The sequence below is a fragment of the Coturnix japonica genome, chromosome 14 (genome assembly GCF_001577835.2).
Source record: "Coturnix japonica isolate 7356 chromosome 14, Coturnix japonica 2.1, whole genome shotgun sequence".
NCBI lineage: Eukaryota > Metazoa > Chordata > Aves > Galliformes > Phasianidae > Coturnix > Coturnix japonica.
In genome coordinates, this window is record NC_029529.1 from 373,830 (window position 1) to 399,848 (window position 26,019).

At 40.8% G+C, this 26,019-nt stretch overlaps 1 protein-coding gene across 2 annotated transcripts in view; it reads left to right on the top strand.

The window, feature by feature from the left end:
* SHISA9 (shisa family member 9) overlaps window positions 1–26,019 on the top strand; it is a 170,733-nt gene that overhangs the window by 69,748 nt on the left and 74,966 nt on the right. The window lies entirely within an intron of this gene.

Here is a 26,019-nt window from a genome sequence, read left to right on the forward strand (position 1 = left end):
AAGGAGGAAGAAAATTATTTTACTCACAAACTACAGAGCTGAAGGTAACTTATCAGCTCATGTAAATCAGTCAAGCCCCATTAACTTCAGAGGAACTGGATCAAATTAGCCAAGTTGAGGACCAAACCCTTAATTATTCTCTCAGTAATGGACTTTGACCTTCTACCTCAAGACCACTAGGTAGGTGTTAAACAGCAGCTTTTCACAAGCAACTGGGATTTCACTGAGGAGCTTAGATATTAAATGCCAATTAAAATGTACACTGGGGATTCTCACTGTACACATGAAACTTCCAGTGCAGAACTTATCCTTCTTGCTTAGTCGAAAATAATTTTTTCCCTTCCTGTATATTTTAAATGAGGTTGCCTCTTTAACCTTATTATTTCTAATTGAAAGCAGCAGTTAAAAGCATTCTGATGTGCAGAGATTCAAGATATTCATCTACAAAGGCAAAAAGTGCTTTTGCCTAAATTTAAAGTAAATTATCGTGGCCTGTTGGCTTTTCAGCAGTAAATGTCCCCTTCTTTTGCCTAACAGAAATGGCAAAAGAGTATGTGATTCCCAAAGGATTAAACTTTAGATACATCCATAAGTTCCTATTTAGTCCATGAAAGCAGCCTCCTGTTCTTCCAAGAGCAGTACAAACAGGGAATATACACTAAAAACTAGATAGTGCCACGATGCATTTTTAAACACAGGTATATTTTATGTCACACAAGGGTAGTGGGCAGTTGTTTCTTTTGAAAACTGTGGGATTTTGACTCTTTTCCTCTTGTCAAGGTAAAGAAAAAGACTATAAAGTGCTCCTCAAAACCAATGGAATCCTTTCAAGATTTACATGGTAGATTTAAGTAAGGTCTGTGTGATAGAACAAGGGGAACTGGCTTCAAATTTGAAGAGGGTTGATTTAGGTTAAATATAATGAAACAGTCTTTCACAGTGAGAGTGGGAGGCACTGGAACAGGTTGCCCAATGATGTGGCTGTTGTCCCATCCTCGGAGACTTCCAAGGTGTGGCTGGATCAGACCCTGGGTTGTGGTGTCCCTTTGCATTGTAGGGGAGTTGGACGAGATGACCTTTAAAGGCTCTTTCCAATTCTAAGGATTCTATGATACCAAGCTGATTAGCACACCTTGTTTGCTAGCTCTCATATTCCCATCTTCTCTGTGTGCTCTCCAGTTATTTAACTCTGACTTGTGTGCCCCGGTGGCGCAAGTGGTAGGAATGCCACGTTGCAACACCAAGGCCCTGGGTTCGAATCCCCCCTGTGGCACAAGTGGTAGAAGTGCCGCTCTGCTACACAGGAGGCTCGAATCCCAGGGGGTTGGACTCAATGATCTCTAAGGTCCCTTCCAACCCACATGATACTATGATACTATGAAGCTGAACAGTTATTTCTACTGCAATTGGACACTATCATTCTTAGAGGAAATGAAAGCGCAGGTACACTCAAGCCTGCACGTGTTGTGTGTAGAAATAAGTATCTGGAATTACATGGGCATGGCAGTGTAGCATGTAAAGGCTTTCTCTTTGTTGCTCTGCATATTCCCTGTGTGCTTGTACATACAATCTGCAAGATGGAGAGCCTGGTTACCAGGGCTGACACCTACTGTGGCACTTCAGCTGCATGGGGAGAGATGTGCATTCCTCTGCTGTAGTCTCAGTGCAGTCTAAGAGTGTTCCCCAGCACTCTGGCTTTTTTCCCTAGGTTTTTTGTTGTTGTTGTTGTTGTTGTTTTGTTGTTTTTTTTGGTTTTTTTTGCGTGTGTGTGCGCTGTCCCCACAGTTGGAACAAGTAACTGGTTCTGTAACTCCTTCTCTTGCACAGATAGCACCTGTAAGACATTTGCCAAACCTGCTTACAATCTAAAGAATATTTAATTTCACGAAGCTAACTATATAACAGGAAATAGTAAGAAGGCTCCTGGATCACTAATGCCAGGCTGTCTACCTGGCTATCCATCCATCCACTGAAATAAATATAGCTCCATAAAAGCCTGAATTTAAAAAAAGAAAAAGAAAAAAGAAAAAAGAAAAAAAAAAGTAAATCCTGTTTTCTGAGTTTTAATAAATGTACCTATCATGCTGATTCTGGTCTTACGTGTACAAAAGCAATCCCAATTACTTATAAATGATCCATATCAGCTCCTATTACAATGTACATCACTGTGATTCAGTCAAGGTGAAAGGAACAGGCAGTACCAGGTGCTGGACAACACAGACAGGCTTTACGTCACATTGTCAAGGTCATCCCCTTTGGGTTCACTTCTGTCAGCTGTGATTCTACATGAGGAAAGATAAGAAGGAAAGCAAAACAGAACTCTGAAATGGAGATGCAAATTTAAGCTCTCTTTGACACAGCCTTCAGTGGATACAGTGCAGATACTGTAATTCAGAAAGAAAGTTGCTTTATTTGACCAAAGAAAAACAGATTTACTTCAAGGTAGTTTCTTTCTAATGACCGTATTACATAAAGGCAGGTTTAAATAAAGGTATGAACACTATAGTAAATTAATTGCGTTTAATTCAGCTCTATGCGCCTGTCTAGACATGTTTTTAACTCACACACTGCAGTGAACACATAGAATGAAAGATCTTTCTAAATCTTTTATGCATTTCTTAGTCTTTGAATAAGAGCAGGAAGAAGTGGCGGTAGTCACATTCAGCACCCAGTGACCGGAGCTGTGCTTGGGGGAGTCCGATTTCTAACAAAGGCCTGTAATTTTGTGTGTGAAACTCTGTGCTGCCTTTTGCTCTAACCTAAGGCATCATTTTACCTCTGCAATTAAATGTGGATTTGACTAATAACACATAAACACAGCCCCAGATCACACAGTACAGGAAGTTGAAGAAAAAAAAAAGCCAGAATAACTGCAGCACTTCTGCTCTTCTGTGAATCATTCCCCAGGAGCACAACCAGACAAGGAAACAGCGACAACCATCTCACACTGCACTTCAGGCCATGGCTTAAATTCTATCATCTTGGCCACTTCGGACATTTTTAGTGAAGCATATCCATGCTGCTTTCTTGCCAATGAGTACATATTTGTGTAGGCACTCAGTTGCACTACCAGGAGACTACAGAAAGCAGCAACAAGACCTCACAGGACAGCAGCAAGCAGTGCCACCCAACTGGAGTGGGGCACTCATCCCACCCCAACATTCCTTTGTGAAGCCTGAGGACCCACAGAAACCTGCTGCAGTTACTCTTTAGTGCTCCAGAAACTGATTCATGCTGCAGACTTTGTGCAGGATACTTCAAGATGCAACAATGAAGTGCTGAGCTTTGATAAACCTCAGAAGAGAAAGTATCCTGTATTTAGTATGGGCTGAGAGTCTGCAGTCTGATCCCATTCAGTCTGTTTATATGCTCACAAAAAAAAACAACAACCCTTTATAGAGAAAACCCCCTTGACCTGCCTGTGTTCTCATTTACATTGATTTGAATGAGAAAAAATGCTATTATGACGTTAATGCTGAATTCAGGGCAAACGTGTGGAATATAATTTTCTTTCTTTTATTACAACAAAAATGTTTAAGGCACATCGAAAGATAGGAGGCTGCATCTTAATGTAATGTTACACAGTGGCGAGGCAAACTAGAGAGAAAAACAGAAGGAATAAAGAGAATGATCCTTGTGGAAGCAAGGTCACTATGTAAGATCAATGCCCATTTGGACAACTCACAAATGCTCCAATGCTCATATTGTAATTCATTTGAGTGGTTTAAAAGACACTCTAAAATCAATACATGAACATTCTGTTATTGCTTAAATGGATGTAAGGAGTATGCATGCTGTTCTTGAGCATTTGACATGGCAAACAGGCAAAAATGTGCTTCACTAATGCCACCAGGTAGAGGTGGGAGTTTATATAAACGGTCTCTCTTGATTATTCTCTGAAAATTATTAAACCTGTCAAAGCTGAGATCAAGGAAAGGCTCAAGATTACACCACCTGCTACTGAAGGGCATTAAATTACTGAATGACTGAGTTCTTGGAATGGTTTTGTGTTAACTGCAAGGGAGACATACTATCATGTGAAAACTTGGGGGAGAAAGTAAAACTGCTCTGTGTAATCATTTCCTTTCGGCTATTTCCATCATTTACCACAGCTGTGGTGACAAGGGTTTTCTTCAGAAAAAGAAAACTCAACATGGCAACTTTTGGCAAGCTTATCTAAGTACAAAGAAATGGTTTTCTGGTCACATTTCCAGGTCTTTCCATAGATTTATCCGTACAGCAGATGACAAAAGCACATGTTATACACAACCATGCCATGCAAAGATAAAAACACGTAACAGCAAATGTATGCTGAAAAATTTCATCTCTTCCTACCCAATCAGGCTGTGACAAAGAAGCTCCCTCCATTTATAACAAAGGTACAACCACAATATTTGTAGATATCCGGAACTTGTGTGGATCACTGTAGGTACTGTTGAGTTTTGTTCCAGCAAGCTCTGTGACTCCATTTCATTGTATATGTTAAAAATATTGAAATAGGATCATCAAAAATAATTTATTCTTCCCTTCCCTTCCCTTCCCTTCCCTTCCTTTTTTTTTTCTTTTTTGAAACAGAAAGATAAATAAGTTTGCCAGTCAGTACAGAGACTGAATATAGCTCAGCTGTACCTACAGTGATCCATAGAGAAGCCTAAGTCAAACTTTTTGGAAGTTGCAATTCAGACACACTGCATATATTTCTTAGAATTAAACTCGGAAAGGAAAAGCAAAGAATTATCAGTTTTGATTAAAATAAAATCAGTTATATTTTTAACTTCTGTGGTTAGTTCTACTTAATTACTTATGGCATTAAAAGGACATCATGTGGTATGTGTTTTACTGTGAACTGAAATGCTCTTATTTAAGGCAAGAATTCAAACCAAACCAAAACAAAGACAAGACACAGATCAGTTTCAGTCCATGTCTGGGGGCATGTATGCATGCCAACAGCTATACTGAATGAGAAATGCTATTCATGTGCGTACAGTTTGTATGTGCAAGCATTTGCAACAGTGTGGATTCAGAAGTCAATTATGGGGAGCCTTTCACTGCATTTCAAAAAGCCTGCACACAAAATTTGTTGCTGATAGTGTTCTGAATGGTGAGTTCTCGACCCAAATTTTAAACACAAATGTGAAAATGCCATTTCCTTCAAGAAGCACATCTTTTGTACCACCTGAAGAGCTATATTTTAAGATTTCATTCACTTTCAAAAAGCACTGTTCCTTCTGGAGAAAGACAATTGTAAACATTGTGTAGTCAAGTAAAATAGCTGTTCAATACAATAAGGCTGATTCACTTCTACCATCACTTCAGGCAGTCATTTACATCTCAAAATGTTTATTATTACTCAGATATGGTAATCTTCAACATCCACTCTACTGCACTCTGAAGAGTGGACCTGAGAACTTTGCTCTTCTCTTGGGATTTTCTACTTCCTCTCAGCTGCAGTCTTCTACCATAATGAATTTTTTAACTTCATAAAATCTGCTCATTTAAAGAGGCCATAAAAGAACATCACATTTTCTTATCCTAACCACGGAGCCAGTAGGATTTAGGATTTGAACCAAGAGCACTTTTAATATTCTAAAATAATGGGATATTTTTTGTCTATGACCATCCACCACATGAGACTTCATCATTCACAAAATGGAAACCAAATGCTACAGATTTTCTGTCTAAGGTAAAAATTTTTAAGTATGACTAGTAAAAAAACCAAAACAAACAAACAAACATAAAAACAGATTAAAAACAAAAAACACTTTACGCCCAGATGAAACACTGAAGGCATTTTTTTTTTTTTAAAGAAGATTTCAACATCCTCTAAGAATAACCATTTAAATGCACATGGAGAAGAGAACAACACAGAGCAAAGGTTCTATATCTCATGCAAATGGATTGACAAAAATACCTGATCCCACACAAGGCTAACTGAGAAGCCTTACTGATCCTAGTGGAAAGAAACACATGAAAATGAAATTGCACTGGTGTTTGCATTACACAGAATCATAGCATGGCCTGGGTTGAAAAGAACCACAATGCTCATCCAGTTTCAACCCCCTGCTGTGTGCAGGGTCACCAACCACCAGACCAGGCTGCCCAGAGCCACATCCAGCCTGGCCTTGAATGCCTGCAGGGATGGGGCATCCACAGCCTCCTTGTGCAACATGTTCCAGTGCGTCACCACCTTCTGGGTGGAAAACTTCCTCCTAATAACCAACCTAAACCTCCCCTCCGTTTAAAATCATTCCCCCTTGTCCTATCACTGTCGACCCTTGTGTTTATACACTCTCTTCAAATACTTGAAGAGGGGCTTGGCCTCTTCTCCCAGGCAACAAACAGGGCCCAAGGAAATGGCCGCAAGTTGTATCAGATGAGGTTTAGACTAGACATGGGAAGGAACTTCTCTCAGAGTGTGGTCAGGCACTGGAATGGCTGCCTGGGGAGGTGGTGGGGTCACCATCACTGGCAGTGTTCAAGAGGCATCTAAATAAGGAGCTAAGAGATATGGTTTAGTGGTTTTCTGTAGGTATGGTAAAGGGAAGACAGTTGGACTAGATGATCTTGTAGGTCCTTTCCAACCTTGTGATTCTATGATTCAGTGATTCTACTGGAAGGCCACAACAAGGTCTCCCCGCAGCCTTCCCTTCTCCAAGCTAAACAAGCCTAGTTCCCTCAACCTTTCCTCACAGGAGATGTGCTTCAGCCCCCTGCTCATCTTAGTGGCCCTCCTCTGGGGAGGCCACTTTTTTGTTTGTTTGTTTGTTTTTTAACAAAAATTAACTGCCAAACTAATGCAAATAATTAAACTCTTGTGTTGCAAAAGATTCTTATGAGTACAGAATGACTGTCAGTAGTGTGCACATGAGTACTTTTCTATCTCAGATTCATTCTATTTCCCTCCTCCTTCTGTAGGCTTCTCTTTCTGGTCCCTGAAAGTGTCAAATACAGACCCATTCCATGGTCAACTTTCATGTGTATTGTATGCTCTTTCTGCCAGATGATTAACATTCACATTGTTAAAAGTAAATGCATTTCTCTAGTTCAAATTCTATGCAAGGAGATCATTTTTAAGGATGTCAGTTCTAGTTATTTGCATTTACTAAATGCATTCATCTTTATTTTAAAGGACTGAAATTTAATCATGGTGTTTGGTGGGGACTGAGAGATTTATTTACTTGGTTAGGTGTGATTTATGAGAGCCCTGTGATGTAAGAGAAAATGACTGCAACTGAAGGTGAGTTACTGTGTCCAAGTTAATTGCATAACATCTTAAGCGCCTGTAAAAATATACATGACAACTATAAGGTTCTGATAGAAAGAAACAAAGTTTAGATCGCCAGTCAGCTGGGAAAAGTAATGGAATTCTCTCTTGAAGCTCAAGCTCAAGCTAAATTTCTTCTTAGCTCTAAGCCAATTCAAGGAGTGTTCTTCCTCTTTCTCCATCTCAGATAACATGGAAAGTTTCCCCATTTCTAAACAGGACTTTAGGAAAGGTATTTTGAAAAAATCCCATGTCCTTGGTCACTGGAGCAAGCCAGCATTTGGGGATTGCTAAAATAGAGATACACGAAGATTATTCCTGAGGCTACGTAGCCTACACATCAGTGATTAAAGACAGTTCTGCTACCCCCTGTTATTGAAAGGCTGATGAAAGAGGAACTCAAAACTGCAATGCAGTGACAGAGCCCTGTATAAAAGACAAAGTGTGTGTAAGAACCAGCTGATGCACTGGCACTTCCCATGAGCAGTATCTGAATTGCTGGGGAGCAAGAAAGTGGATTTTCAGCACAGTGACAAAGGGAAATCAGCAACAGCTGGAGCAGATCACAGCAGGACACTAGTGGCCTGTTATGCAACAGGAGAGAAGAGTGGTGCAATGCAGGCACTGCATGGCCAGGGCATTCCTAGGGGAGGTTGTAGTAACAGGAAATTCATGTTTCTTAGCATCTGCTGATATAACTTCATGTAGATTCCTGGATATTAAGGGCCTCAATTAATGAATGAAGTTCCTTATAAATATGATTACCTTGTGAGAGTACCACAACTGCACTTTTGAGTGAGAGCAGCTACTGCAGAAAGTCCAAGAAACTTCCTTCCTCCCATCTGTACTATCCAGAAGCAATGCCCATTCTCCTGACAAGCAGACAATGACAGATGCCAAGGACAGCTTGATGCAGTACACTGCACACTCCAAGGAATGGTACCACCTGCCTTTTCCAGAGGGATTTTTATAACTCTGCTTCACTCTCAACACACTACTTTCCTAGCAATATTGCCATACAAACAAAATAGCACAGTGTACCTGTTTTTCCTTCTGCTCTTAAAGAGGGTGCTTTCAACCGCTGTAAGCCACCAGAAAGGCAGAAAGATGAGCAAAACTGTTATTGATGCCATTATTGTTCAATGACTTGGAAAGGACAGCAGAGGGAGTTTTACCATCTCAAAGTGCATTCCTGTTGTCTCAGTCCTCCCTGACATGTGCTTTATAGGCACATATATCTTTTGTAAGGGTGAGGAAGTTTTGAAGAGAAGTTTTTTTTGAAGAAAATAAATATGGAATATGGAAATTTAAAAAAAGTATAACAATGTAATGTACATGAAGTCTGCAAGTCAGGAGCACAGATTGCATTCTGAATAATGCATTTTGTATAGAAAGTGCTCTAAATAACTCAGCAGAGATCACAGAGTGTAAGACAGTTAAGCAATTTTACCTATTAAGTTTTGATCTACATCAAAATAAGAGTTGTTATTTACAGCTGATACTGAACACTGATAATATTTATGGAACAACATGTTTAAAATGGACTGGAAGAAAACTATTTCCTTGTAAAGAGCTGATCAGCCTGGGGTGCAAAGGAAACAGTAGACCAAAATATTCTAACCTAGATAAATAAAATGCATTCATGTTCTAGGACACCCCGTGTGTGCCCCGGTGGTGCAGTGGTTAAAGATGCCGCTTTGCAACACTGGGGCCCGGAGTTCGAATCCCCCCTGTGGCGCAACTGGTAGAAGTGCCGCTCTGCTACACAGAGGCTCGAATCCCGGGGGCTGGACTCGATGATCTCTAAGGTCCCTTCCAACCCGCAGGAAACTATGAAACTATGAATATATAAGTGGATTAATTACATTTTACAAGTCCCAGGGAAATTAAATGAGAGCTTCCATCAGCACCTTTGGAAGGTGTATCATTTTTACCAAGGATACCTACAATGTTATTTCTGAACTGTAAAGACAGCTTCAGAAGTTGCATCTTCAAGGAATGTGGCTACTTTAGCCAAATAGCAGGTGACTATTAGCAAGTCACTATTTCTGCCCCCTCTGAAGCACTCTTGTGAGTGCAAAGCAGTAGATACCTTACTGTCTGATTGCTAAATTTATTCCTAGCAGAAAAGTAAGCCCACAACGATGAGGTCTCAGATATTTACTGATCTGAAGGTGTATCTTGATGACCTCCTTCAAAGTCCAGTCAAAAGATGAGAGCAATAGCAAAACAAACAGCTAGAAAAACTCACTGGATTCTTCAAGAGAGACATGTCGTGTCTTTTTCTTACAGTACGTTGAGATGATTAAAAAAATGTTGTGAACACACAGACATGTGGGAGACGATCAAGAACTGTGCCAGACATGGGGTTTCCATTTCAGCAGTAAATCAGTATTTCAGCATTTATTTTTAGCTAGTTTGGCACTGATCCAAAGGTTCTGGTGATTCTATTGGAACAATGCTGGGGACTAGTTAGAAAACAGCATGAGCTGATTTATCTATCAGTACAAAGTATCTTAAAGGCTTAAAAAACATAGCTTGATGTTTAACTGTCACATTACATGATTGCACTCCAACAGCAGTGCACCTTAACATGCCACTTCTGCTGGCCCGTCTTTATACAGAGAAGATGCAGCACTGAATAATTCCTACAGAATACAAAGTTATGAAATGAAACTGAACTCCCCCTCTTATAATTTTGACAATTCACCAGACTTTTCCCATTCCAACTTTTCTTCTCTTGTCAGAGCTAACTCCCTCCTGGAGATCTTCTGATTTGCTTTAAAAAATTCATTTTTTTCCACTAAAAATATTTTGAAGAAAAATTTCCAATGGAGTCTGCAATCAGGATATCAGAAAAATGTATGAAATTCACAGAAGACCGAGATTTATGCAGAGCACACTACATTTGCAGAGAATGTAAACGAACAGATGTCAGACTTACATTTAATCTTTCCATGATTTCACAGTGGCAAAGACTAGAAATAAACTGGTACAAACAAACTATCCTGAAATGTTAGAGAACACCTGCTTCAGGACTTCCAGAGCTGTAACTGTGGTTTTGCAATGAACTAACTTGGAAGTTCAGAACCAGACAGTGGAGTCCCTTTTGATTAGATTCTGTCTATCTGAAATAGCCAGTCCATATGACCAGAAGGAAGATGATTGTTTCAGCTGAGAAACTGCCACTTCTTTCTTCATGTGGCTGGTGAAGGAGCACAGTGGAAAGAGAAGAGGCATCTCTGTAGTGTCCCTGTGGCCCATGGATTACAGCCCACTTCTGAAGAGATGCTGACAGAGTCTTCCAGCTGTAATCACCACCAGTTTTGCTGGCAGTAGCGCTTCACTCAGTCCATCTGTTTGTGCAATTATAAATTGCACTGGAATTTAGAAATTCTCAGTATCAAAAGGGGGCTGATTCCTCTTCCTTACTTCTTCCAGATTTTTAATTGATGCAGTAAATTAGTAGCTATTTAATAGTCATGTTAATAATTGTCTTACTGAAAAGTGTTATCATGCCTCTTTGTCAAGGAGCAGTACAGGAATTTTCAGTACAGCAGTATTTTTGGTGAGGGATACTTACAAAATAATAATAATTAAAAAGATGTATTCCAATGGAAGCATTTACTTAAACATTCTCTGAATGGAGGAGGTATTGAGGAGGTAAATCCTTTTAGCCAGCTTGCTATTTAAGAGACTTCAAAAGGTACCCTTTGAAGTTCAGAAAAGACCTTTGAAGTCTATGAATATGAAAAATAAAAAAAGTGTTTAGCACTAAGTATTGAACTTCATTAAGTGTTCTTTTTTTTTTTTTTTTTTTTTTTTTTTTTGTCAATTAGAAAATACTGCTATTTTTGCATAGTGAAAGAAGAAATTAGGGCTATTCTTTTAATAAAGACTTTAAGTATCTCCTGGTAGAGCTTCTCAAGCTACCTGGGAGCTAAAGACCAACATGCTTCGCCATTACACAGACTGGACGTAACACTTCCCTTGTGGAATGTGTCTGACTATTGGATAGGGGACACAGATAACAATCTGTGTTCTTAGAATGTGATACTGTCCTGGGGACAGAGTTCCTGCCCTCTGCTGTTTTGTGTCCCCTTGATGGCATTTGTTCTGACTGGGGCACAGCACCTGCACCTGGTACAGACTTGGAACTATGAGCTGCAAATGGTCATGCTCTGTTAACAATGAAAGCCTGCACTGAATTCACTCTTGCTAGCACCCTGCTTAAGTGGGAAGTGTACTCAGAGGTATATTATGTTCTGCATCTTATTAAACACAGCTTTTCTCTGACTTGTAAGTGAACAGATCTAGGCTTAAAGACCCTCCTAGACTTTCAAATAACGAACACAGTGAAGGGGTGCTGATGGTATCTGAGATGGAAGCAGTGCATGTTCAGTGGATGGATACAAAGAACACAGGAGCTAACTTCTCCAAGAATAACGATGGGGACAACAATTGGGATAAGCCTGTTCGCAAAGAAGCACCATCTGTACTCACACAGCCAGCAAATGCACTGCATGCCCCCAGTAATGCAGGGCTTCACCTTGCCTGGTAGAAGCTATGCTAAATGTGAACAGTTTCAAGATCCTGTGTGGATACGTTGCCTGCAGTAAACAGAACATCCCTTTCAGAGGGCAGATACCACAGCAAGCCCTTCTTCCTTGTCTATTTAGTCATGATGATGTACAATGGGGGAAGAGGTGAAACAATCTTCTTAGAAGAAACCTCTAAAAACTGAACATAATTTACACTGACAGTGTCTGTCTCTAACTCGTTGGTAGTTATGAATACATAAGTAGCTGGTGAATTATTTTGAACTGCAACTTTCCCAATCTGCTTTTGGCCTGCTTGAACAACACACTCAAGTCACAGGTTTGAGCTGCTTTGGGCAACAGCTCCTAATTCCTCCTCCCTTCTGCAAGACAGGTTAACTAAATGAGACACACTTTGTGATGAAACTACTCCTGTTAACAAAGAATGCTTTGACTGATAGTTTGCACATTGTAATGCTGCAGCACCTACACAGCCATGGACTGGAGCTGTCATACAGCTTGCCATATGGGAATATGGAAGAGGAAACAGATGGATTTATAGAGTCCAACGTAACAGTGAGACAGTATTTGGTGAGAAGGAGGGGTCATAGCATACCAGCTGTGTAATCACTCAAAAATTTCTGTCAACATATGAGAAAAGGCTTCAGAAAAGGACATGAAGGCAGACAACGCTGTAGCTCTGTGAGTGCTGTTCAGAAGCATATGCAGATCAGAGTTAATAACAGAACTGAACCAAATCTTGTGAATATCAGATACACAAAGGTCTAGAAATCGAAGCTGGAAACTAGGATATCAGAGGATCCACTCATCATAAGCAGATATTCAGCCCTGACAGCTAGGGCTGAAAAGCAAAACTCATTAAGGTGCAAATCTATTAGGCTGTGCAGCACACAGTATGACTGCTTTTAGGCAACTGCCTAAACAGGTCTTTACTTCACCCACTCTTAGGCATTTAGTCTTAAAAAGTTAACTAAAGCTAAAGAAGATGGTAGAATGAAAATACTGATTTTTGTAATGCTGGAGGATTTTTTATCATTTCAATGTTTTTCCATCTATGCATAGCTTTAGAAGAGGTAGTTCCATGAATACTTATGTCAAAAATAAGCTAGTTTACCAAGTGAACAAGGGACGTGGCTAGGAACTACATATGTTATATAAATTATGTATGTTATATAAATTAAGAGAATTAGAGCCAGCATTTCTGCTTGTGTAAACTGTTCCAGCTCCAGTGACTTCCCATATCATATGCTAATGGAGTAGAGGTGACATTACACCTGCTGGACCTGACCTGTGGTATTCCAAACATCTTGGAGAAGCCAGAGGTGGAAATGCTCTGCACTTGAATTTGCCCCGGGGCAACAAATTTGTAATCAGATTCTTCCAGGCACTTGGATAACAGAGAACACCATTTGAAGGACATAAATGGTACGGTTTGAGTAATTGCCATCTAATTTCAATCTGCCTCTCTTCATTTAGTTCTTTTCTACTGCATTCCCCTTTTCCTGTCATTCCCATCCCCAGACTCAGGGAATTTCATATTTCTCTTCTGGGCTGCTCCCCTTTTAGTAAGGATGTGCCTTGTTACTTTATTACTCCCTAAGTGGTCCCCTGCCTTTGGGAGCATCTACTTTCCAAATCTGACTGCATCTATTGAACCCAAAACAAGAATGCATCTGACAGGATTTGTTATGAAGATGAAAACACACAGTTGGACTGGTGACCAGTTGACTGCCTATATAATCAGTTGACTGACTATATAATCATTTCTCATGTCATCTATTGAAAAAAATTAGATCTTCTGTGGAAAAACTAGCCTGTTGAGCCTATTAATCCTGCTTCTCTTAAAATGCTTTTTGCTTGTAGATGTCTGGATTCTTATGAAATACCAGATATGCCTGTTCATATTATTACTTGGAATGTTACACAGTCAAATTTGACATGGATTTAAATTTCTTGCAGTTTCATTATTGATTTTAAAAAGTGCAGTGACACACTGTGTCATATTTTTTTGTTATATATATGTACACAATATGTAACAGTTTCACTGAAATTGCATTTCTTTTTATACTGCCAATTTCTACAGCTCTGACTGCTCAGTCCCTCCAATTTCCATTCAGCCATACCTATTTCTCAATTTTCTGAGCTTGCTGAGTCATTGCAACAAATGAGTCATGCTCAGCATTATTGCATTATATTGTCAGATGCAAGAAAATAAAAATAACATCATTTATCATAAAGATTTTAAAATTTATCATATACAAGCAATGATCATCTATTTTCAGTAATACAGCTTTATATCTGAAACCATCACACACACAAAAGACTTCACTGATTAAAATAAGAAAGTTTATACTCTAAACAAATTACTGACACCATTAATCCACCATATATTGTCACTAAAGCTTAAGAGCAATTCAGATCCTATGCATTTAATGGGAAACTAAATTTTCAATTTGGCATTCTAGGTCACGTTTTTTTCCCCTGCTTGCACTGCTCATGTGCTTAAGGTCACTCTCTCCTGTGAGGTGACTGACAGAACACAGATGAGGAGAGAGTTATTTGCCTACATGTCTAAAAGGTTTGTAAGAGTATTTTGCACAACTGGTATGCCTAAACTATGCCATTTCCTCAAGATTGATCAGAAAAAACATTCCTTACGTGACAAAAAATAACCTGGTCTAGGACCAGACCTGGAGGTTGGTGGCCCTGCATGTGGCGGAGGGTTGGAACATGATCCTTAAGGCCCCTTCCAACCCAAACCATTCTATGATTCTGTGATTATAAAAATCACACTGGATGGCTTCTCATGCACCTGATTCTTTCCTGTTTTGCTTATTACTGCTTATTACTTTCAGAGATTTTTAAGCTGTTCAACTTAAATTAGTTCTCTAGTTGATGTTAAGAGTCAGAGTGGCTCTTGTACAGTGCAAAAATTCCACTGAAGATACACACACATCCATTTTTAAGAAAAAGGCAAAGGAAAAACACACTGCTTGTCTAGGCTGAAGCTGTCTCATTAAGAAGGTCTTGTGTCTTAGCAAACAGAGGTTTTGTACAAGCCCAATCCATGTTACTCAGCAGAAGTTTCCAGCCATTAGCACCACTCACGTGCACAATCTTTGCACACCCTCTCCACGACACAGGTGTGGGCATAGGACTGCCTGAGCCAGACCACAGGACTTGGTTTCTGAAACCACCTCTCAGGCTGTTCTGCTGTGGTTTTGCTCTCTTGTCATTTAACAGCCTGCCACATTTCTTAAGGATGTGTAACACATGAGGGATATAAAGAACCACGCCTAAAGAGATCCTTCAGGAAAAGAGAAAAGGTGTCAGATTGGCCAGACTCCTGGTCTTGAGGATTATGGGAGTGCAGAACTGCATGGCTTAACCATTTCCTTCCTTCACTTGCAGATTCCCTACTTAACTAGTTGACAGTTTACTCAGCCTTCACCTGAAAAGATGAATGAATTGGAAACTCTAGAAAAACACAAAAAGTACAATGTAGGACTGTATAATAGATTATCTTACACTATATTCATACTAGCTAGGATAAAAGGCACCTCTTCATTTCTGCATGCTTGGTTTAGCAACCTTAGTACTATTTTAACATTTTTGCATCTGATCTATTCTAAAACAAAAAATATCTAATTAAATGATAATTACCAAAATAAAGATGGTATTACAAACATGTATAAGGCAAGCCATTCTAAGTTTATTTCAATCCATACATCTTTATCATGCCAACATTAGCTTGAGATTTATCATATTACTAAATCATTCTCATCTTTTCACCATTTGAATTCAAGCTTGTTCTGAACCAAAAGAACGTTTTAGTCCTTACACTTATAAGAAGCATTTCCAAGAAAGACATTTAGTCATAGTCTTGTGTGCTGCCCAAAGTGACAGTTGCAACAGAAATACCGATACTAGCTTCTCAGACTTTGACTAATGGCTGACTGCCGACTGCTCAGTTTGTGAAGTCTGAGCTGAGCTACAAACATACAAAGAGCTCTGCAGATATATGAATCAGAGCAAGAGCAATTCATTTTTAAAAATCAGAAGCTGTTAAAAATAAAATGTGATATTTTTTAAGTTAATTGTTCAAAATTATTCATCTTCAGTACTTGCCCAGTATTTAGTCATGCATAAAGCCATGCACGCATCAATTTTCTTTGTGAAAATAGGCATTTCTGTCTAGCATCTTGATTTGCACGTGCCAGTTATGGTTTGCATGCAGAAAACAGAAAACGGTATGTGAACACATCTGGTTACAGCCTGTGACTTAAGCCACTAATCACAAATCAACAAAGTCAAATGTAAGACTTGACAAACAGCAGAAAACTAAATACCAAAATAATCATAAAAAATACAGTAATAAGAGGGAGATAAACAAACTAGGAAACCACATCACATTTAATTACAGAATGACAATGAAAACAGGACACCTCATTGGCTAAGACAAAGCTGCACCCTTTGCTAGACAGAAAAGCAATGAATCCCTGCCAGACATCTCTAAAGTTTTCTCTGTAGGCTCGGGAAACTGCAGAACAAAGACATAACATGAAGTCAGAGTGGTGGAGGGCAAGGCAGACAGAGCAGTGGGGAGGTGGGGCAAAAATAGGACCAGGAAGTTCAGCAAGGATGCAGGTGAGAGACTGCACCCACAGCCAAACCTCCTGCAGAGCTCTGCTGGAAGGGCTGTGGACAGCAGGAGGCTGAGTGCACACTGGCAGCGTGTCCTTATTTGAGAAGGCCAGTGGAACCCAGTCTATATGAACACCCACCAGTGGGCAGAAAAGAAGGATTTTCCTCACTAAGTCAGTACTCATCAGGCCACAACGAGGACAGTGGCTACTGAACACTTGTTATGGGAAATAAATTTGTTATTCTGAGAACAAACTGCCACCAACAGAAAAAAATCCACCAAAAAGCTTGAAAGCTGCAAAATATGACAGTATTATTGGAGATGTGAACATTAGTCCCTCAAGATATTTTCCCACTTCAGCCTCCTCTCCCCTCTATTTCCACAGACCTTCAGATGCTTCAGATGGAAAAAAAACAAAACAAAACAAAACAAAAAAAAAACTTATATGTTCAATTTCAGACTGAAAACTCCTTTCTTTCTCGTTGCCCAAGGATATTTTTGATTCCAATAAGCTATGTGAAAAACCTCTTCAAAGTTTTCTGATATTCTCTCTGTCCTGACCTATTACTGCATCCTCTTTCAACATGCTGTGAGAACAGCACTACAGTAAGTGGATATTCAGAGGCACCCTTGCATTCATGGAGCTGAGATGCAGCTGCAAACCAGCAAAATTCAGACTTCTCTCATTAAGAGTGTTTTCTGTTTAGTTTTATTCATACATGGCTAAAATAGTTAACAAACATTAAGAAAACAGGCCCTGGCTGAGGTCACTGCAGCTCTCAGCGCTGCCGAGACACTGCGTTCCCCTCAGTGCTGACCAATGAACGTCAGCAGGGACATTTTTCCTGCAGAGGAATTCAGTTCCACCCCATGCTGCACACACACCACCCTGCCAGACCCATTCGAGAAGCAAATTTTGGTTTGGTTCGAATGATTTTCAATATATTGTCCATATCTGATTTAAGCGAACTAAAGTTGGATAGAACATTGAAGCAAATGCTTCAAGGTCAAAAAATGAGCAATAGCAGAAATAAAAATAAGTGCAGGTCCTTCTACATAGACACAAGATTCAACATTTGTGAGCTTCAAAACTGCAGCCTGTTTAGATGTAAAGAACTTTTTTTTTTTTAAGTGTAACCTTTTTATACACTGTGCTAGCTATAGTAATTTTATGACTTAGAACTGCTGGTGAGCAGGGGATATATGCACAACTAGCAGGTCATTCAGCTCCCCACATTCTCAGCCCAAGGCTTGCACAAGCCCTTGGTGGGAGTTCGATCTTTTTGGATTTCTCTTCGCAGTATTATCCCTGCAGAGCCTCCTCCTAACTGAAGGCCAGGAGTGAGTTTCATTGTCTTGCAAACAAATATTCTTTGCTACCATCTACAGTTACTTGAACACAGATAAGGAAAGCTGGCATAAAAGTGCAAGAAAGGAGAAAAGTAATAATTAACGTAGTAAATACATATATACAAGCACTGCAGCATGCAAGAGGTCTGAGAGAATTCAGCGCAGCCTTCTGAAAAAGAGCACTGTGGCTACCATTGTCTGATATTTCCAAATGAGGGAATTAAATTAAAAATGCCTATAAGTTTGTTGAAATTAACTCTACTGTTTCAGTTGAAATCACACAATTCAGGTGTATGTGAATAAAATGGCAACAGAGAAACTTCCAAAGAGAATCCTCTTCTTCTGTGATGGAAGCCAAACACCTCCTTTACAACAGCCATTTTTTACTTCTTCGTATTCTCTTTCCCTTTAGGGATCTTGCAACCACTGACACTCCTCCTACTTAACACACCCTACAGAGGCGGAAAAGTGATCTGGAATGGGATGGGAAAATTTATTATACTGCACCAACACGAGCTGCTGATTGCAGAGATGCTGTGTATTTCCATGAAAGAGTCCCACAGTTCTGAACTTATTAAAAACACAAAGCCTACGCTAGATGTTCAAAAAAGAGGGTAAATTTAAATTTAGATCATGGCAATTGTGCAAAACTGTGGCTATATATACAGACTTGAGGCTATATGTTATAGGAGACACTGGGATCCAATGCAGTTTAGAAACCCCATTATTCATAGAATTTGTAATAATGATGAATTTGTTATGATTTCAATTAAATGCAGTTACTTCATTATTAACTTTCCAAGTGACAATATTTAAGGTCACAGAATGTGCAAGCAGCAACTGCTAAGAGTTTAATCATTAACAAGCTTAACTTGAAACATGCAACATTCAAAACTGTTACTTCCTTTCACACAAAACACCACATTATGCTTCCATCCAGAACAGCATCTCGGGCATACATTCTACTTCATCTCTTTTTTCCTCAGTGGCCCACTGACCAGGTTTTTGCATTCCATGTTCTTTCTAACCCTTTCCACACTTCTTCCATACTCACTTCAGAGAACATCAAGAAAGTAGTCCCTACAGACATGAACATATATATATGTTAATATATACATAATATATAATAAATAATAATTGTTATTAGTATATATTATTATAAATAAATAATATTATATATTATTATAAATAATTGTGATTAATATATATTAATCACAACTGATTCCCTGTTCCCATACAATTTGGATGCTGGTAAGCTCACCCTCATGCTAACTAAATAACAGGGAGGTATCACTGTCTGAGACAGTACAGTCTGAGACAGTGTTGGTTAAGAAGGAGAGCTAAATCTTCACCAAAGAGGGCAAAAGGTGGCCACATGGGCACGTGCTTCCAGCTGAGCTAATTCAGATTTCTAAGCAGGAAGCAAAACTCATAAGGTAGGTCTACAGCTAGCAGTGTCTAAGGGAGCTCACTGACTGTAGAACCTGGAGGTGATAATGCACCAGGGAGGGCAGACTGAAAATACACGAAACCTTCCTACAAAATGGAGAACCATTCACAGAGCTCTTTGAAAACACAAATTCAATAACATTTTAAAAAATCCCTAAACTCAAATATAAAATTTACATTCTAAGTATAAAAAAAAAAAAAAAGAAAAGAAAAAAAGAAAAAAATAAGGAAAAAGGAACTTTGTGAGGAGTTTAACAAAAAAGGACTGTAAATATAATGACACAGCATTATCACTAAAGAGTTGGAGCATAATTAAAAATAACCTGACCTTTCTTTTTTTCTGTTCTTCCAAGTTCACTTATCTCTGAGAGGCTTCCTGGTTTGAGAGAAATTCCTATTTGGATATTTTATCTTAGAATGATGTTACTCTGCCAGTGGGTTATAGCATTTCTGTCACATTAGTCAGCATGGGTTCACCAAGAGGAGGTTGTGCTCAGCCAACCTGGTAGCCTTCTATGATGCTGTCACTGGCCGAGTGGATGGGGGGAGAGCGGTGGATGTAGTCTACCTTGACTTCAGCAAGGCATTTGATACTGTCTCCCACAACATCCTTATAACAAAGCTGAGGAAGTGTGGGATAGATGAGTGGACAGTGAGGTGGGTTGAGAGCTGGCTGACTGGCAGAGTGCAGGCGGTCATCATTGGCAGTGTAGAGTCCTGTTGGAAACCTGTAAGTAACGGTGTTCCCCAGGGGTTGGTGCTGGGTCCGGTCTGGTTCAACATCTTCATCAGTGACCTTAGAATCATAGAATCATAAAATTACCCAGGTTGGAAAAGACCTCAAAGATCATCAAGTCCAACCGCAGCCTAACCATAGTACCATAACTCTAACAACCCTCTGCTAAATCATATCCCTGAGCACCACATCCAGACAGCTCTTAAACACATCCGGGGACCGTGACTCAACCATCTCCCTGGGGAGACTATTCCAGTGTTTAACTACCCTTTCTGTAAAGAAGTGTTTCCTAACATCCAACCTAAACTTACCCTGGCACAACTTGAGGCCATTTCCCCTCATCCTGTCACTTGTCACTAGTGAGAAGAGACTTGCCTCGCTCTCACTGTAAACACCTTTCAGATACTGGAAAAGAGCAATAAGGTCTCCCCTCAGCCTCCTTTTCCCCAGACTAAACAGCCCCAGCTCCCTCAGCCTCTCCTCATAGGGATGATTCTCCAAGCCCTTCACAAGCCTTGTTGCCCTTCTCTGGACCTGCTCCAGTACCTCCATGTCCTTTTTGTACTGGGGTGCTCAAAGCTGAACACAGTACTCGAGGTGAGGCCTCACCAATGCCAAGTACAGGGGCAGGATGACTTCCCTAGTCCTGCTCACCACACCATTCCTGATACAAGCCAGGATGCCATTGGCCTTCCTGGCCACCTGGTCACGTTGCTGGCTCATATTCAGCTGAATGTCCATCAGCACACCAAGGTCCCTTTCCATCAGGCAGCTTTCCAGCCACACCTCCCCAAGCCTGTAGGGATGCCTGGGGTTGTTGTGACCAAAATGCATCCAGCTTTTGGAGCAGATCCAAAACTATCTTATCATGGATCATGCAGGGCTTATTCTGTTCCCCCTCCTCATCTACCAGTGCAGGGGGCTGTGTTCCCAGGGAGTAACAAGTCTTACTATTAAAGACTGAGGCAAAGAAGGCATTAAGTACCTCAGCCTTATCCCAATCCTGACCAAGTTGCCCTTGGCATCCAACAAGGGATGGAGATTCTTCCTAGCCTTCCTCTTGTGTTGATGTGTTTATAAAAATATTTATTGTTCTGCTTTACCTTAGTGGCCAAGCTCAGTCTAGCTGCGCTTTAGCTTTTCTGATTTTCTCATAAGTAATGAGAATCCTCATAAGTAATACTCATAAGTAGTTTTACCACTCTTCCAGAGACCATAAACTTTCCTTTTGTTCTCGAGATCCAGCCAAAGGTTTCTGTTTAGCCGTCCCAGCCTCCTTGCCCATCATGACTTAGGGACGGTCAGCTCCTGCACCTTTAGATCAATTTCCTTAAAGTATTCCCAGCCTTCCTGGGCTCCCACGCTCTCCAAAGTTACCTCACAGCTATACATAGCTGTATGTTTGGAGTGGGAGTGGTCCAGTGGGAGACTCATGGCTTCCTTTGGAGACTGAAACAGAGCACAAGTTGCAAGCCTGCAGTATAGTTTAATTACTGTATTTAAATCTCTAACTTTATTATGATAAAAAATTGATTTTATAGTACATAATCTAGAGTAATCCAGGTATCCTAACTTGAACTCATTGTCCAGTGTCACAGAATCATAGAATCATAGGCATTGGAAGGGACCTCCAGAGATCATCGAGTCCAACCCACCTTCCAAAGCAGGTTCCCTACACCAGGTCGCACAGCTCAGTGTCCAGGCGGGTCTTGAATATCTCCAGAGAAGGAGTCTCCACAACCCCCTGGGAAGCCTGTTCCAGTGCTCCATCACCCTCACCGTAAAGAAGTTCTTGCACACATTCCTGCGGAACTTCCTATGCTCCAGTTTCTGTCCATTTCCCCTTGTCCTGTATCCACACACTTCTGAAAAGAGTCTGGCCTCTCCACTTTGCTCCCCACACTTCAGATATTTATACGTCAAGGAAGAATAGTGAGTGGTTTACTCAGGAGTAAAACATATGTATTGAAATGGTTTTAGCTCTCTACTCTGGGACAGGGGAGCGTCATACTGTGCAGAAGAGGTGCTTCCCAGTGTACATTGTCTTCAGATGAAATCTCTGAATTTCTTTCTCCCATGCCTGCCCATTTCAGCCTTTCCTTGGTGACTTGGTCCTTCCCCACAGCATGCCATAGGTCCAGCTCTTCACCTGCAGCCCTCCAACAAAGGTTAGAAACCTTAACAAAGACTGGCAGTCTCCTCAAAGCTCATTTTCTGAAAGGATTTTTCCAACAAATGACTGGACTAGAATTATGAAGAAAACAATTTGTTCTCCTGGTATTTTAACTTTCTGCTGAACTTGGTTCTCTTCTCACATTTGTGTGAGAAACTATTTTATTTGACCTCAGGTGCACTTTTATGATAGCATCCCTGATAGGAGTAAAATGTCATCAGGGACTGACTAAGAGTCTAAGTGCCTGCTGAGATAGAAAACTTCACTAAAATTTTGGCTTCATATTCACGTGCCCAAATGTCTTTAAAAGTCTGAAGTCTAAAGTCTAAAGCTTCCGTTTCTGACATTGTACTTGTATTGTAGACCTGGCTCTTGTCCAGAATAAACTCATCTATGCAAGAGCATGGGAGCGGGGAAGAAACACTTCTAATCAGGCATGAGTTACACAAAAAGAATACCAAGAGTGTTATACGGGTATATCTGAGTGGTTAAAAATAAATTAAATATATATACATTTCCAAAGTGTGAGGCATTCATACTTTGGATTAGGGCTCACTGGGTTTTCAAGTCCCAGCTAATCTTTGAAACTTTGCATTTGCAACCGTATATTCTAAAATAAATGCACCACTTAATTTTCCCTTCTCCTGAAGTATGTACAGGCAATGGGATCATTATAGCATAAAGCAGCAACTTCATGTCTGAGCATCTCAGTTTTTGGCAGCCTGTCTGTCATTCTCTTGTACAGACATGGGAGAATGTAGAGTGTTGGTTTGGGAATTTATGTTGGTTTAATCAGTAGCTTAGAACCAGAAACAGTGCAAGTCCTGATTTACTTTAACAGGAATGGTCCTTTTATAGAATACAAGTGACAAACATGAGAGAACTGCATAACTTAGAAACATAACAACTGTAATTACTAGAACTACAAAGGTCTTTGGGTCCATCGTCATTGTTTCTTAATTTCCACTTTACTTTTATCCCTTTGTGTGTCAAGTCCTATTTTAATCAGTACTTCTTTAAACATCTTCTCTTGCATAAGCATGAGTTAATTTATTTCCCCTGAATTAAGCAGCACACCAGTTTTTCCTGAACATCTCCATTTTGTTCTAAATGCTGTAACTTTTGATTCTGGAATTTAGAATCTGGAAAAGCTCTGCACAATACATACTTAGTAAATAAGAAATTGTATTTTCACTCAGCTCACGCTTGTTCAAGACTAAATAGATGTTACCTCTATCATTTGAGTCTGTTCTCCTGTGGATTCCTGGGTCTTTCACCTCATGTTGGAGGGTGGCTGCTGCTTTCTCTTAAGAAAAATTCCTCATCTCTTATACTGTACTGTGTTCTAATATGGAGCACTGTCTACAGTGCTTCTGATACTCTGAGAGAAGGTTATTGAAGTTTCACATGCTCTTACAAAAGACTGCCACCAAAACAGCTTAGTGCCTCCTCTTCTGTACCAGATCAGGTTTTGAAATATTTGTGCACTTAGCTTGAAAGGAATGCTACCAAATCAATGCTAAACTATCTAGGGAAATACTTGATTCTCATCATCACTTATGTGAGCTCTGTGTTATACTCACTGGAGTTTCTGAACTTGCTTGTGTGATTGTTCCCCTCCATCAGATAGGGCTCAAAGTCTGAATATGTAAAGTAATTTCTGCAGAGCCATACCAGGGATCTGCATCTATGCTATGAATCAAACATGTCTTCTAAATCCCATATCAACAGCCTCAGCATAAGTCCTACTTCTCAGTGTTGAGCTGCTTGTAATTTGGAGATCCTCAGTATTTGAAGGGGACTAGTCTTGGGAATTTTCTACTTCTGTCTTAAAAATTCATTTCTTCCCATAGTATTTTATCATAGAATTACAGAATCACAGAATCAAAGGGGTTGGAAGGGACCTCCAGAGATCATCAGGTCCAACCCACCTGCCAAAGCAGGTTCCCTATGCCAGGTCACACAGCTCAGTGTCCAGGCGGGTCTTGAATATCTCCAGAGAAGGAGTCTCCACAACCCCCTGGGCAGCCTGTTCCAGTGCTGCATCACCCTCACCATAACGAAATTTTTACGCTCATTCATGCAGAACTTCCTATGCTCCAGTTTCTGCCTTGTCCTGTCTCCGCACACAGCTGAACAGAGTCTGGCCTCACCACTTTGCCCCCCACACCTCAGATATTTATAGACTTGGATCAGGTCCCCTCTCAGTCTTCTTTTCTCAAGGCTAAACAGACCCAGTTCACTTAGCCTTTCTTCATAGGGGAGATGCTCCAGGCCCTTCACTGTCTTGGTGGCCCTCCACCGTCTTGGTGGCCCTCCACTGGACTCTTTGCCAAAAGATCCCTGTCCTTTTTGTGCTGGTGAGCCCAGAACTGGACACAGTATTCCAGATGAGGCCTCACCAGCACAGAGTAAAGGGGGAGAATCACTTCCCTCGACCTGCTGGACATGCTCTTTTTAATACACCCCAGTATGCCATTGGCCTTTTTGGCTACAAAGGCACACTGCTGGCTCATGGCCAACCTGTCGTCCACCAGGACACCCTGGTCCTTCTTTTAGCAGAGCTCCTCTCCAGCAGGTAATCCCCCAGCCTGTACTGGTGCATGCAATTATTCTTCCCTAGGTGCAGGACTCTACACTCGCTTTTGTTAAACCTCATCAAATTTCTTTCTGCCCAGCTCTCCAGCCCGTCCAGATCTTGCTGAATGGCAGCACATCCTTCAGGCATGTCAGCCTATCCTCCCAATTTTGCATCATCAGCAAACTTACAGAGGGTGGCCACTATCCCCTCGTCAAGGTACAGTTTATGTAAATACATAAACAGCAAGAGGAAGGCTAGGGAAAATCTCCATCCCTTGTTGGATGCTGAGGGCAATTTGGTCACCAAGGACCAGGATAAGGCTGAGGTACTTAATACCTTTTTTGCCTCGGTCTTCAATTGTAAAACTTGTTGCTCCCTGGGCACACAGCCCCCTGCACTGGTAGATGGGGAGGGGGAACAGAACAAGCCCTGCATGATCCATGACGAGATGGTTCTGGACCTGCTTTGAAAGCTGGATGTTTACAAGTCCATGGGGCCAGATGGTCTGTACCCTAGAGTGCTGAGGGAGTTGGTGGATGTGGTTGCCAAACCACTCTCCATCATTTTTCGGCAGTCTTGGCTGACTGGGGATGTCCCGGTGGATTGGAGGCTGGCGAATGTGACGCCCATCTTCAAAAAGGGTTGGAAAGATGATCCTGGCAGCTACAGGCCCATCAGTCTCACCTCAGTGCCCGGGAAGGTTATGGAAAGGATAATCTCAGGTATCATCACAGATCAACTAAAGGTCAGCCAAGGGATCAAGTCAGCATGGGTTTATTAACAGTAGATCCTGCCTGACTAACCTGATTTCATTCTATGACAAGGTAATCTGCTTGGTAGATGAAGGTAAGGCTGTCGATGTGGTCCTGGACTTCAGTAAGGCCTTTGACACTGTCCGCCATAACATTCTTGTGGAGAAGCTGGCTGCCTGTGGTTTGGATGGGCACACACTCCACTAGGTGAAGCACTGGCTAGATGGCCGGGCCCAGAGAGTTGTGGTCAATGGAGTGGAATCCAGTTGGCAACAAGTCACGAGCAGTGTCCCCCAGGCCTCAGTGCTTGGGCCGCTTCTGTTTAACATCTTCATTGATTATCTGGATGAGAGGATTCAGTGCACCCTCAGTAAGTTTGCAGATGACACCAAGTAGGGAGGGAGTGCTGATCTGCCTGAAGGGAGAAGGGCACTACAGAGGGACCTGGATGGACTCGATTCATGGGCCAAGGTTAATGGCATGAGTTTCAATAGGGCCAAGTGTCAGATC